Source organism: Mytilus galloprovincialis, chromosome 5 (assembly GCF_965363235.1).
Source record: "Mytilus galloprovincialis chromosome 5, xbMytGall1.hap1.1, whole genome shotgun sequence".
Lineage (NCBI taxonomy): Eukaryota > Metazoa > Mollusca > Bivalvia > Mytilida > Mytilidae > Mytilus > Mytilus galloprovincialis.
In genome coordinates, this window is record NC_134842.1 from 19,940,112 (window position 1) to 19,952,627 (window position 12,516).

At 33.4% G+C, this 12,516-nt stretch overlaps 1 long non-coding RNA gene across 1 annotated transcript; it reads left to right on the forward strand.

The window, feature by feature from the left end:
• The first annotated feature begins 818 nt into the window (after positions 1-818).
• LOC143074383 (uncharacterized) lies at positions 819-12,118 on the forward strand. Its single transcript, XR_012977826.1, has 4 exons — positions 819-981; positions 10,440-10,674; positions 11,096-11,206; positions 11,553-12,118. It is a non-coding gene; the product is annotated as an uncharacterized LOC143074383 (long non-coding RNA).
• The last annotated feature ends 398 nt before the right edge of the window (positions 12,119-12,516 follow it).

Sequence of the window (12,516 nt, forward strand, 5' to 3'; positions counted from 1 at the left end):
AGGAAATTTGTTAAAAGTGGAAAACAGTTATGTTATTCACTCATCTACCTGTATATAAAAAAAAAAAAAAAAAAAAAATATCCACGTCAGTCACTTAATTCTAGCCCAGCGACTGTGAACAACCTTGATCTTTCTAAATCGGACCATGAATTTTATTTTAAGATAACAGGTTAATAAATTATTATCGGATTCGTGGAAGGTCCTGAATTCATGCGGAGCAGAATCTGCTCACCCATCCGGAACACATGAGATCACCCCTGCTTTTTGTCTGTGTTTTTAATTGTTGCTCAGTTTCTAGTTTTATTATTTACATTCTCTAATGTTCCTACCCTTAACATAATCAATTGATATTATAAATATTACTGTTGTTAAAAAAGGACATTTTGATACCGTGTTACATCTACTTGTCTTTTCCTTCCTTTTTTCATCGGAAGAAGGGATCGAGGACTTCATAGGTGACATGTTAATTAAAAAAGTTGTCTCCTTTTAATAAGTTAAATGGGCACTTAAAACTCCTTTCTTTTATTTCGGTCTCTTCTGGTGTTTCTTTTCAGAAATTTTGTGCCAACTTTTTCCGTATTTAATGTATATAGTTTATTTGTCCCTGGACGTTCCTTTTAAAAATAAACAAATACATGCTTCATTGACGGTATAATCACGGTTGGTGATTTTTACAGGAATAGGTAATTTATAAGCCAGTAACGATCACGTTTTTCCCGTGTTATTGTAACCCGAATAATTCAGACAGTCGTTATATTCCGCTGATCTACGATTACTTCTCGCAAGTAGGAGAGGTCGATTACGAGGAGGCCAGGGACTGAATTATTCGGGTTGGTGTTATTGTGGCAACACGTATAATTAAAATGTGTCACCGTATGCCCTACAAATCATAATAGGTCCAGTATGGGCTGGAACGATTACTTTTTGTTGAGTGAGTTTAAACTTGATTACTCCAAACCAAATGATTTTATCAAATTTCAGGTAAGATGTTTTTTTACTAGTATTTTACTGCATGTATTCTTTTCAATCATTCGAGACCGTTTGTTTGTCTTGATTTTATTTGGGGGGAGGGGTGCATATCAGTATTTTGTGGAGAATAGTTCAGGTTCGTGTGGACCCAGTTCAGGTTCGTGTGGACCCAGCATTGATTTCCTTAAAAAAAAGTTTATTTATGTAGTTATTTGTTTAAACAAATATAAACATGGACCAAATCACGTACACCTTTTAGGGTGCACTCGACTTTAGTCAGTTAGTTACTCAGCACGATGTGTTTTGGAATTTACAGGTTGCTTAATAGAACATTTTGTAAACAATAAACGGTAGCACATCATAGAAAAGCAAGTGAGTAATCTGTGTTTCAAATTTTATAACAGAAATCTCTGTATTAAAGGCTGTGGATTTTCTATAAAAATCTTGGTCTATTTGCCACAAAATTCTCTATTTCTATCAAATGCAATGAAACAGTAAATAATAATGATTTGCATCATGTTTCCCCTTGGTATATGTACAAAATGGCCTATCTCTATTATTCATTATATCTGTAGTTTTGATACTATTGAACTTTGAATAGTTGGGGAAAAAATGGCTACAGAAGCACCCTGTATATTAACCCCGATACAGATGAAACCGGACGTTGACGCGTTCGAATCGAACACACCATGTAACACTGAGTTCCGACAGTAAGAAATTAATACTTTTAAAGAAAATCCAATATCTATTCTTCGGATATTTTGCTCCAATATATTCTTTGCCATAATACTCATTAGTTACTAAAAGGTTTTTCAAATGTGTGACATTTTTATATACAAATATCAAAAAACGCACGACGATATTAATGATAAAACGTGCTTGGTATTTTTAAATATTCAAAACTTAATGTTTCTCGTACCTCTTATTTTTTAAAACATACATTTTTGAAAATTTCATAGTATAAATTAACAAACTTATAAAGATCGTTTGTTTATGTTGTATCTAGAAACAAAAAAATACACGTTTTAAAGTGTCTTTATTTTCATGTTGTGTACGCTTCGTTGTCGTTACAACTTTTTATACTGTACGCTTCATTGTCGTTACATCTTTTTATACTGTACGCTGCGTTGACCCAATATTGCGTTTGTCAATGATTTTTGCATGTATTAAATTATGCTTTGGTATGATTATAACCAATATGCATGTATGAAAATAATAATTTCCCACCATAGCATGCAGACAGCAACCCATAATATCCATTATATTGTGACGTCGAAACACTCTTGGAGGAAATTTGTACATGTAAAAAAATCCTTATGTATACGAAAGTGTAACTTGATTGATAGGAATAGTTATCAAAGGTAGGAAAATACAATAACTCGACAGATGCAAACATGGCTAAGCATACAGATACACACGTCCAATTTCTAATTTGATAGCATTTTTGAACGTTTTTACCATACGACATTTAATGTACGGTTAGGTGGTGGATTTGGTGCTCGCTAACATTGTTTAATCCCGCCATATTCTGTATTTCCGTGGTTATATATATTTTTTTTGTTCACTGTTTTGTGCATAAATTGGGCCGGTAGTTTTCGTATGAATTGTTTTACATTTGTCATTTCGGTGTGTTTTGTAGCTGACTATGCGGTATTGGCTTTGTTCATTGTTGAAGGCCGTACAGTGACCTATAGTAATGTTGTTCATTTTTGTTTCGTTTGGTCTCTTGCGAAGTGTTGTTTAATACCACAATTTTTTTTAATATAGACAGCAATCAAAAACAATCAATGGATAATAGGTTAAGCCTTTTGGTCTGAATCTCAGAGGCGGGTCCTAGGGGTCAAAGATTACAATAGAGTTACATTAAGGCTAAAGAATATATGTGTATACAATAAACATGTAACTGAAAGCCATCAATAGTAATACAGTTACTTTTATGTGAAGATATAAAGATGAAGAGATAATTCTTAATTATAACTGGTTTGCTTTTTATATTATGTTTTTTGTTCGTTTAATTTTCAAGGTAAAACGATTATGCTTAATTTCCTCGAATATTACAGTCTTTCTACTGTGGTGACAAAATCTTAATGATTGGTCATTATGGTTATTATAAGCACCTTAAAGTCTATACCCACCCATTTGCATTTCATTCAAATTTTCACTTATTTCGGAGAAGACCAAAGGAACCATATTTATATTCCCCAGTTACCCTGGGCGTCATGGGTAAATTATGCAGATGACCAAAGCATCAATCATCAATCTAACCTTAGTCATTTGCTTTGTTTCTTCTTTCATGTCTTAAAAGTTATCAATTAAAATTGAAACGTTTCGCAGTTGGTACTGAACAATTTCTGGGCCCTTTTATTTGTTTATGACACGCGTACGTAATAGCTGATTGTTAGTAACTTGCTTAACGTTCACTTGCAAATATGTCATGTATGTTCAGGATGAGCACAAAGTAGCAACACATACTACATGTAGGTATTGGAAGGAGGCCCTCCGGAATTACGTTAGGGAAGTTTGGACTGCCACTGGATAAAATGAGGACACAAATGTTGCCTTTCAACAGGTCATTTATGGACCTCTCATAAAGTTTTTTGCAGTGATTCGTACAGTGTAGTTAGCGTAGTACTCTCTTTACACAAGACATTGGATCTTGTATTCCCATTCGGACTGGACGAGACTGCGTACTTTTACATCATCCCACACAACTAAACGGTTGGCCAACTTCGGTCAGGTTTTACTGCCGGTCGGAAAAAAACCCAAAGTGACCATATGTAATAGTATATTTCCCAGTCATCCTTTACCAAATTCTTTCATGAATAAAAAAAATTTGGCTACAATATAGAAAGTTATGCTGTACCGGTTAATCACTTAACATTATTACAATATAGGCACACTTATGAGAACTCATAATACCGTACATCCTCTCGATACTGTTTATATTTGGCATTGTACAAGTCCATGCGTTTTATTACGTCTTTACATAAAAACGTTGGATGTATACTGATTAATACTTTTATAGATACATGATTTACCTCTTAGTTGTAATTCGCTTTGAAATAACTATCAGTTACTAAAATTACTCCTTTGTCGATATTGTATATGTTTTTTCTACCTTGTACCGACATTTTGAGTTGAGCAAATTGCAACTGTACAGGTTTTTTTTATCATGTTGTGCTGTTACACCAGTGTCCCAGGTTAAGGAGAGGGTTGAGGGCTCACGTGTTTAATCCCGCCGCAATTTTTTTGTGTCGGTCCAACGTCAGGCGCCTGTAGTACATACAGATCTGTCATTTATTCTTCTTCTTTAATACATAATTCATAAGTTATACAAATATTACCGTTAGTTTTATCGTTTTAATTTTTTTTATATATTGGGGCCTTTTTTAGCCGACTTTATGGTATAGGTTTTCCTCATTGTTAAATGTTGTACATTGGACTATAATAATTGCTTTATACACCCACTTTATTTAAACTGTGGTGGAACGTTGTCTCACTGACCACCACATCACATCTACAAAGCTTCATATATATAAAAAGAAAATTTAAAAAATAAAGCAGTTGGAATGCCATCTATGGCATTCGGCAAATTAAGTTCAACGAGTTCCTATGTCTGCTTTCGTCTAGGCGAATTTGGACCAACATCGGCATTTAGAAGAGTCTCAGAGTGAAAAGTAAGTCATTAAAGTTTTATTGACTGTACTATACTTTTTGAAACTTTATTTCTACTGGAATTTACTTATTAGCTGTTCATATCATCTGGAATAACGTTGAAAGTCCCAATTTTCAATAGAAGCATTCCTATCAGATGTCACGCTGGTTAAATATTGCAATTTTGGCTTTGAATGACAGATATTTTAAGTTAAACTACTTTGACTAAGTTAACAGATAAACATTTACAATAAAATACAGAAAAAGGGTCGACGACACCATCTCGAATACCTTGACAAGAAAGTGATTTGTGACGGTTTTTGTCAACGAACTGTACAGTGATTATTTAAAAACGCACAACGAACGCGACACATTTGATTGAACGAACAATACAGTAAGAGAAAATGTATTAAGTATGATATTGCGTTTATTCTAAGTTTTAGGGAACATTTGAAGACACGTAGTAATTCAACGTATAGTTATTTATTATTGCTTAAGGTATTAATATGCAAAGGTGTATGCACGAAAAGATATTCAGCATTGTTTACCTCATAAAACGTATGAAATTGCACCATGTCTGTGCGTTTTGCATCTAGCAGTTTAATCAAACGTTCTATGCAATATCTAAAACTTACAACAACTGTATAATTGAATAAATAAACTAACATGCACATTGACATATTTATATATACTCAAATAAGTTCTAGAGAGGCATTCGAAATTGTTGTCATACCAAATGATGTCCTGATTATCGCTTCGAACGCGTCAACGTCCGGATTCATTTGTATCGGGGTTATACGGGGTGAGAAGGGGTTATAAACCTTTATTGGTTGCGTTTTCACCACAGGCACTCGTCTCAGAATTTGTTTTCCTACATACCTTTATATAAAGAGGCTTTTGTTTTCAATTTCTACTGTAGAAAGAAAACAAGTTCTTTGACACCATTTTTTCTTTTTTACTTTCTTAAAACATATCTTCTCACAATTTATTTCATAGAATTTTTTTTGGCACACAAGTGTGTGTGGTTTTTTTTAATGAACAATCTAACCAAATCTAGGCAATTTTCAACGACTCGTAGCTTGCTAATTATCACGGTGACCCATACTTTTTATTATATTTTTGAAAAAAAGCATAATACAATCTTCACTTTGGCAAAGTATAAGAAAATTCTATCTCCAGAATTATATATATCTATGATCTACCTTAACTAGTTTAAAGATTGATTTAACAGAAGATCTCAACATTGTGCCAGAATATCACAACCGATACCAGAATATCTCAACGTGACATACTTTATAACACATTCAGCATAATGAAATTGTATTCGTATAGAAAAAGAACAAACTGTAATTTTATGTTGATAAGGTTTTAGAAAAATACCAATTTACTCATATATGTTAGCTTTAACGATGATCGCACTGTCATTTTGTCAATAACTGACGGTACTGGCGACATTTACCTGCTGGAGAAAAGTCATTCTGATGTCATTTTAAATCATATTGGTCCGTGTTCTACACGAAACAAATCATAATTCAATTATCTATGGCATGACATTCTCCTATTTTACAAAAAACTCATCGATTTTCAGTATATTGACGAAAAGTCGACCTACCCTGTGTTTATTTTGGATATTTTGAACCAGAAAGGCTCAACAGGAAGTGCTAGAATACATTTTTCTGTCTCAACCATTTGGTTGAGATTAGATGGTTTACCAAGCGTGTTGATAATGTCCACTCAGGTATACAGTTTAAATCTCCAATTATTGTCAGGTATCTATTGTCTATCTTTTGTCCATGTCAACTTCAATTATTACCTGTGGGGAAGTTCTCAAACCTGTTTCCCAACTTAGTTTGTTTTGGCACCTTGTGGAGGAATGAAAAAAAAAAGTGCACTGCAAAATCCTGGTAAGTTTTTATTTTTCTAAAACATAAAACATATTTGAAATTTATTTATCTAGGGCATGCTATGCCTTAAAAATTTTACAGATGCGCAGGTTTGTCTGTACTCAAGAGTAAATTTTGAGGTGAAAATACGGCCATTTTAGCCAAAGGGTCCACATGAACCTTAATATTGTCCACTCAGGTACACAGTTTAAATCACCAATTATTATCAGTGGGGAAGTTCTCAAACCTGTCCATGTCAATAAATTTAAGATTTCAAACCTCTTTCCAAACTCAGTCTATATGGGCACCTTCTGGAGGAATGAAAAAAATGCACTGCAAATCCTGTCGATTTTTTCATTTTTTTTAAACAAAATATATTTAGTTTTATTTAACTAGGGCATGATTTGACATAAAACCTTTTCCAGATACACAGGTTTGTTTGTACTCGGAGCAAATTTAAAGGTGAAAATTTTAGCCGCAGGGTCCACATGAACCTTAAGTAGTAATGATCATACAAAATTCAAACCGCGAAACAAAATCATTCTGAAATATCTCATCCTTAAAAATGAACAATACATACGATATAAAAATAGAAGATGCAGTATGATAAAATTGAGAATGGAAGTAGGGAATATGTCAGAGACAGCAACCCGACCAGAGAGCAGATGTTCAATGATGTTTAGTCGGGAATTGTTATCTTTTCATTATGAATATGTTATATATTGTTAAACATACTCGCATGAAGATTTGGGGCACAAACATTGTTTTGATTTAAGTATAGAATATTTTTCAACCACCTAAAATGTCTCTTCCCAAATAATGTACGAATATATAATGTAGAGTACATGCATACAAGGAGTAACTACCACTGAATCATAAATTCAACAATTTGTAAATCAAATCTTATTCACGTTCATTGAATATTCTTTATCATTGATTTTATTTGAATTTACACTTCTTATTCCATTATTCAGAAACACTAGTATCGCATGATTAAGAAACACTAGTATCTCATGATTCAGAAACACTAGTATCTCATGACTCAGAACCATTTATATCCCATGATTCAGAAACATTAGTATCCCATGATACAGTAACACTAATATCCCATGACTCAGAAACACTAATATCTCATGATTCAGAAACACTAGTATATCATGACTCAGAAACACTAGTATCCCATGATTCAGAAACACTAGTATCTCGTGATTCAGAAAAAAAAGTATCTCATGACTCAGAAACACTAGTATCCCATGATTCAGAAACACTAGTATCTCGTGATTCAGAAAATAAGTATCTCATGATTCAGAAACACTAGTATCCCATGATTCAGAAACACTAGTATCTCATGATTCAGAAACACTAGTATCTCATGACTCAGAAACACTAGTATCCCATAGTTCAGAAACACTAGTATCCCATAGTTCAGAAACACTAGTATCCCATGATTCAGAAAAACAGTATCTCATGATTCAGAAACATTAGTATCTCATGATTCAGAAACACTAGTATCCCATAGTTCAGAAACACACTAGTATCTCATGATTCAGAAACACTAGTATCTCATGATTCAGAAACACTAGTATCCCATAGTTCAGAAACACACTAGTATCTCATGATTCAGAAACACTAGTATCTCATGACTCAGAACCATTTATATCCCATGATTCAGAAACACTAGTATCTCATGACTCAGAACCATTTATATCTCATGATTCAGAAATACTAGTATCTCATGATTCAAAATCACTAGCATACCATGATACAGTAACACAAGTATCCCATGATTAAAAAACACTAGTATCCCATGATTCCGAAGCACTAGTATCCAATGATTCAGAAACACTAGTATCCCCTGATTCAGAATCACTAGTATCTCATGATTCAGAAATACTAGTATACCATGATTCAGAAACACTAGTATCTCACGATTCAGAAATATTTCATGATTCAGAATCACAAGTATTCCATGATTCAGAATCACTAGTATCTCATGATTCAGAAAAATTAGTATCTCATGATTTAGAAATACTAGTATCCCATGATTCAAAAACACTAGTATCTCATGATTTAGAAACACTAGTATCTCAGGATTCAGAAATACTAGTACCTCATGATTCAGAAACACTAGTATCCATGATTCAGAAACACTAGTATCCCATAATTCAGAAACACTAGTATCCCACGATTCAGAATCAATAGTATCTCATGATTCAGAATCACTAGTATCTCATGATTCAGAATCATTAGTATCTCATGATTCAGAAACACTAGTATCCATGATTCAGAAACACTAGTATCCCATAATTCAGAAACACTAGTATCCCACGATTCAGAAACACTAGTATCTCAGGATTCAGAAATACTAGTACCTCATGATTCAGAAACACTAGTATCCATGATTCAGAAACACTAGTATCCCATAATTCAGAAACACTAGTATCCCACGATTCAGAATCAATAGTATCTCATGATTCAGAATCACTAGTATCTCATGATGCAGAATCACTAGTATCTCATGATTCAGAAACACTAGTATCCATGATTCAGAAACACTAGTATCCCATAATTCAGAAACACTAGTATCTCATGATTCAGAAACACTAGTATTCTATGAATCAGAATCACTAGTATCTCATGATTCAGAAACACTAGTATCCAATGACTCAGAATATCACTAGTATCCGATGATACAGTAACACTAGTATCTCAGGATTCAGAAACACTAGTATCTCAGGATTCAGAAACACTAGTATCTCAGGATTCAGAAACATATGTATCCCATGATTCAGAAACACTGGTATCCCATGATTCAGAAACACTAGTATCCAATGATTCAGAAACATTAGTATTTCATGATTCAGAAACACTAGTATCTCATGATTAAGAAACACTAGTATCCCATGATTCAGAAACTCTAGTATACCATGATTCAGAAACACTAGTATCCCATGATTCAGAAACACTAGTTTCTCATGATTCAGAAACACTAGTATCCCATGATTCAGAAACACTAATATCCCATGATTCAGAAACACTAATATCCCATGATTCAGAAACACTAGTATCCCATGATTCAGAAACACTTATATCCCATGATTCAGAAACACTAGTATCCCATGATTCAGAAACACTAATATCCCATGATTCAGAAACACTAGTTTCTCATGATTCAGAATCACTAGTATTTAAGAAAAGATCAAGTTGTATCAAATTAACAGACAGCTACTATTGTATAGTGCTTCCCTCATTTTGTGTTACCCTGCTCTGGAAGTATTTAAAATAATAACTTTCCAAGGTTTAGTATGAACAAATAGGATTGAAATCGTGTAAGGATAACATCAAAGACGTCTTAATTCTCTTAAATATAAACACAAAACATTTGATAATAATGTAAAATTGATTGGAATGTTTTTATAGAATGGGAGTAAAATGTCCCATCTGATCCAGTAATTGGATTGCGTGGTTACCTTCACAGGGTATACAAAACCGTTCAAAATTCCGTCTAAACCTTGCATTTAATTGAAGTAAGACTGTTTGCTCATTGTTGAGGGCCTCACTGCAACTTTGATATAAATAATAGAGAAGTATATATGGCGCGAACATTTATTCGTGAAAAGAAGATATTACTCGTAGTAATAAATGTCAATAAAACATCAACCGTACAACAAAACAAACAGATTTTAAGTGAGCAAAATACAGTCTTTTTATAATTGTCAAGTGTCTATTATACTGATGTATTCCAAGAACACCGACACTCCTAAACAGCAGGGTCTCAGACACGGGAATAAAGTCTACTTTCAATTCACTCATTTGCCAAACCGAAAAAAGTATATTAACCTGGAAAATTTGTTTTTCTATAACTTTGAATATGCTGTTCTGCTGAAAACAGATTTTATATCATTATCATTATCATTATTTTTTCTCTCCCAGTGTGGTTACCACAAGCTTTATCTAGGTTGGCGTATATTTTGGGCGTTGTACCATTTAGTCTGGATTATTTTGACTGGAGTTTATAGTTACCAATGGGCTGGCGACGACCCTGCACAACAGGTGAAATGGTTTATATACGCTACAAACTGGACATACTTTGTCCTGACATTTTCTACCATCATTGACGCTATATGTGTTGTATACATTGCTGTCAAAAGAGATGATATATTTCTAGGTAAGTTCAATTTGCTGATAACTTGTTATGGCTGCTTTAATTATTTTTTTACTTTCAATTTGATTGTAAAAAGGAAGATGTGGTATGATTGCCAAATGAGACAACTCTCCACAAGAGACCAAAATGACACAGAAATTAACAACTATAATAACTATAGGTACCGTACGGTCTTAAACAATAAGCAAAGCCCATTCCGCATAGTCAGCTATAAAAAGTTTGCATCTTGTTGTATTGTATTATTAATAATGGTTGCTTCAGAATTCATTTGGTAAACAGTTAGTAAAACGAATTTCCCCTTTTTTTCATACGCCCCCTTTAAAAAAAAACTTGAATCCACCAAAATCAGCAGAAAGAATTTAGAGTAGAACATTATTAATGATATAAAATAAAAAAATCTTTTATTCTCCATATTCTATTTCAGGTGCATGTTCTGACATGCCATGGTATCTGAAATTTGATTGGGTGTTTTTTAACGTTTCAAATTCGTTAAGTATCCTTGCTCCTATGGTGCGCTGGGGATTACTTTATTCAAGTAAGAAGTTCTATAGTTGATTTTCAATAGTCTCAACTTTTTTTTAGTCACCTTGAAATTTTCCTTTGTAACTTAAAATCTCATGTGGATCAATCAGGTTTTCACATGAACTTATTTTTCTTAATTTATCTTTTTTAATATAGATTTATTTAGACCGTTGGTTTTCCTAAATGCTTTTATACTATAAAAAAAATCGTAATTTTTGGGGACCTTTAGCTTTATAGCTTGCTGTTCGGTGTGAACCAGGCTCCGTGTTTCAGACCGTACTTTGACCTATAATGTTTTACTTTCACAAATTATTACGCATGGAGAGCTGTTTAGTACACTTTTGTATTTGTATTTTCAGGTTCCAGCACAACTACAGCAGTAGACATAGAAACACACGGATTAAATGCGGTGTACGTTTTAGTCAACTTATTCCTGACTGGAATCCCTGTACGTTTCTATCATCTTTTCCATTCGATGATATTGGGTATCGCATATGTTGTGTTCTCTGTTATATACAAGGTATTAGGAGGTACCAATACTCAGGAGAAATCCTATATCTATCCATCCTTTGACTGGAGTAACACTGGATACACTACCGGCTTTTCACTGATAATTGTACTCATAGCGATTCCAATTTGTCATATCATCTTATTTCTTCTGTACCTTTTACGGATTTTTGTGAACAAAAAATGTTGTTGTCATACAGAGATTCAAAACGAAGCTACATCTGTTGACAATAAATCTTACAGCCCAGAACATTACTTGGAACTAAAAGACAAAAATGCAGTAGAAATAGATATGAATACGCCATTGGCGAATAAGAAATCATGAAATAGATATGAATACGCCATTGGCGAATAAGAAATCAGTAGAAATAGATATGAATACGCCATTGGCGAATAATAAATCATGAGAATGACTTTACACAGCTAGTTTGCACATGGTCATTACCAACATATTACAAGTACTTAACATTTTATAGAAGATCAATTTGGTCAGTATAATTCTAGTGACCTAATACGGTATATATGGGGTCAGTAAATTACATATGGGGTGAGAGCTGTATTACGTCACTAGCACACTATGTAACGAATTTATCTTACCGACTATCTTAACGTGTGAAATTAAGACTAGTGATTCTCAAAACGAGCAAGTCTTCAATACTGTTAGCGCTAGGAAAATACTTCCATTGATCCTACAAAAACAGATGCCAACAATAACGACTAACACTTGTAAGGTTTAAATGTTTTATGAATTTGTTTCAATCTAAATCATCAATTTCTTCGTCTGTTGGAACTTTTAAGATTTTTTCTCAGTACCGT